The sequence below is a fragment of the Heptranchias perlo genome, unplaced genomic scaffold, assembly GCF_035084215.1.
Source record: "Heptranchias perlo isolate sHepPer1 unplaced genomic scaffold, sHepPer1.hap1 HAP1_SCAFFOLD_1398, whole genome shotgun sequence".
NCBI lineage: Eukaryota > Metazoa > Chordata > Chondrichthyes > Hexanchiformes > Hexanchidae > Heptranchias > Heptranchias perlo.
The window spans coordinates 14,367-17,500 of record NW_027138644.1 but is presented as its reverse complement, the minus strand read 5'-3'; positions in this window follow the sequence as shown (position 1 = coordinate 17,500).

Here is a 3,134-nt window from a genome sequence, read left to right as displayed (position 1 = left end):
AGGCCGATTTCCTCCGGGTATGGCTCGTTGCGTGCGGCAGGAGGCGGCGCAGCGTACGGTACCGAGCACTCGGAGATGCGGTGCTGCCCGCCGGAGTGACAGCGAAAGGCTGCGCACCGCTTTCCGCCTGGTAACTCGGCGTCCGTGAGACCGACCGACTCCGCTTTAGCACCGGAGCTAGAGTGGGGCAAGGGGCACCGAAGGGTACCGGAACGATCACGTTCGCATACCGGGAAGTCGAGTGACGGGCCGCTGAAAGCGAGCAGGGTGCCACCGCTCGGGGCCCCGGTTTGTCCGTCCCACCCGGAGGCCCATATCTCCGGAAGGCACAGGCCGATTTCCTCCGGGTATGGCTCGTTGTGTGCGGCCGGACCAGGCGCAGCGGACGGTACCGAGCACTGGGAGGTGCGATGCTGCCCGCCGGAGTGACAGCGAAAGGCTGCGCACCGCTTTCCGCCTGCTAACTCGGCGTCCGTGAGACCGACCGACTCCGCTTTACCGCCGGAGCTAGAGTGGGGCAAGGGGCACGGTTGAGTACCGGAAGGATGACGTTCGCACACCGGGAAGTCGAGTGCCGGGCCGCTGAAAGCGAGCAGGGTGCCACCGACTCGTCGGGCCCACTCGGAGGCTGATATCTCAGGAAGGCCGAGGCCGATTTCCTCCGGGTATGGCTCGTTGCGTGCGGCAGGAGGCGGCGCAGCGTACGGTACCGAGCACTGGGAGGTGCGATGCTGCCCGCCGGAGTGACAGCGAAAGGCTGCGCACCGCTTTCCGCCTGCTAACTCGGCGTCCGTGAGACCGACCGACTTCGCTTTACCGCCGGAGCTAGAGTGGGGCAAGGGGCACGGTTGGGTACCGGAACGATCACGTTCGCACACCGGGAAGTCGAGTGCCGGGTCTCGAAACGGAGCCGGGTCGGCCCAATTTAAAACGGAGAATAGAGTGCTGCCCTCTGCGGGTGAAAACCTGGAAGTACGTTGGTTAATGATTTCCAGTTCACCCCGCTTGGTCAGGCCCACTCGGAGGCGGATAACTCCGGAACGCCGAGGCCGATTTCCTCCGGGTATGGCTCGTTGCGTGCGGCAGGAGGCGGCGCAGCGTACGGTACCGAGCACTCGGAGATGCGGTGCAGCCCGCCGGAGTGACAGCGAAAGGCTGCGCACCGCTTTCCGCCTGCTAACTCGGCGTCCGTGAGACCGACCGACTTCGCTTTACCGCCGGAGCTAGAGTGGGGCAAGGGGCACGGTTGAGTACCGGAAGGATGACGTTCGCACACCGGGAAGTCGAGTGCCGGGCCGCTGAAAGCGAGCTCGGGGCCCCGGTTTGTCCGTCCCACCCGGAGGCCCATATCTCCGGAAGGCAAAGGCCGATTTCCACCGGGTATGGCTCGTTGTGTGCGGCCGGACCAGGCGCAGCGGACGGTACCGAGCACTCGGAGGTGCGGCGCTGCCCGCCGGAGTGACAGCGAAAGGCTGCGCACCGCTTTCCGCCTGGTAACTCGGCGTCTGTGAGACCGACCGACTCCGCTTTACCGCCGGAGCTAGAGTGGGGCAAGGGGCACCGTTGGGTACCGGAACGATCACGTTCGCACACCGGGAAGTCGAGTGCCGGGCCGCTGAAAGCGAGTAGGGTGCCACCGCTCGGGGCCCCGGTTTGTCCGTCCCACCCGGAGGCCCATATCTCCGGAAGGCACAGGCCGATTTCCTCCGGGTATGGCTCGTTGTGTGCGGCCGGACCAGGCGCAGCGGACGGTACCGAGCACTCGGAGGTCCGGCGCTGCCCGCCGGAGGTACAGCGAAAGGCTGCAAACCACTTTCCGCCGCCACCCTCCGCGGGCGTGAGACCGACGGTCATCGGGTTTGGTTCCGCGGCTCGAGCAGGACGAGGGGCAGCGAACGGTACCGGAACGAACCCGGTCGCACACCGGGAAGTCGAGTGCCGGGTCTCGAAACGGAGCCGGGTCGGCCCAGTTTAAAACGGAGAAGAGAGTGCTGCCCTCTGCGGGTGAAAACCTGGAAGTACGTTGGTTAATGATTTCCAGTTCACCCCGCTTGGTCAGGCCCACTCGGAGGCGGATAACTCCGGAACGCCGAGGCCGATTTCCTGCGGGTATGGCTCGTTGCGTGCGGCAGGAGGCGGCGCAGCGTACGGTACCGAGCACTCGGAGGTGCGGTGCTGCCCGCCGGAGTGACAGCGAAAGGCTGCGCACCGCTTTCCGCCTGCTAACTCGGCGTCCGTGAGACCGACCGACTCCGCTTTAGCACCGGAGCTAGAGTGGGGCAAGGGGCACCGAAGGGTACCGGAACGATGACGTTCGCACACCGGGAAGTCGAGTGCCGGGCCGCCGAAAGCGAGCAGGGTGCCACCGCTCGGGGCCCCGGTTTGTCCGTCCCACCCGGAGGCCCATATCTCCGGAAGGCACAGGCCGATTTCCACCGGGTATGGCTCGTTGTGTGCGGCCGGACCAGGCGCAGCGGATGGTACCGAGCACTCGGAGGTCGGGCGCTGCCCGCCGGAGGTACAGCGAAAGGCTGCAAACCACTTTCCGCCGCCTCCCTCCGCGGGCGTGAGACCGACGGTCGTCGGGTTTGTTTCCCCGGCTAGAGCAGGACGAGGGGCAGCGAACGGTACCGGAACGAACCCGGTCGCACACCGGGAAGTCGACTAGCGGGCCGCCGAAAGCGAGCACGGGGCCCCGGTTTGTCCGTCCCACCCGGAGGCCCATATCTCTGGAAGGCACAGGCCGATTTCCACCGGGTATGGCTCGTTGTGTGCGGCAGGACCAGGCGCAGCGGACGGTACCGAGCACTCGGAGGTCGGGCGCTGCCCGCCGGAGGTACAGCGAAAGGCTGCAAACCACTTTCCGCCGCCTCCCTCCGCGGGCGTGAGACCGACGGTCGTCGGGTTTGGTTCCGCGGCTAGAGCAGGACGAGGGGCAGCGAACGGTACCGGAACGAACCCGGTCGCACACCGGGAAGTCGAGTGCCGGGTCTCGAAACGGAGCCGGGTCGGCCCAGTTTAAAACGGAGAAGAGAGTGCTGCCCTCTGCGGGTGAAAACCTGGAAGTACGTTGGTTAATGATTTCCAGTTCACCCCGCTTGGTCAGGCCCACTCGGAGGCGGATAACTCCGGAA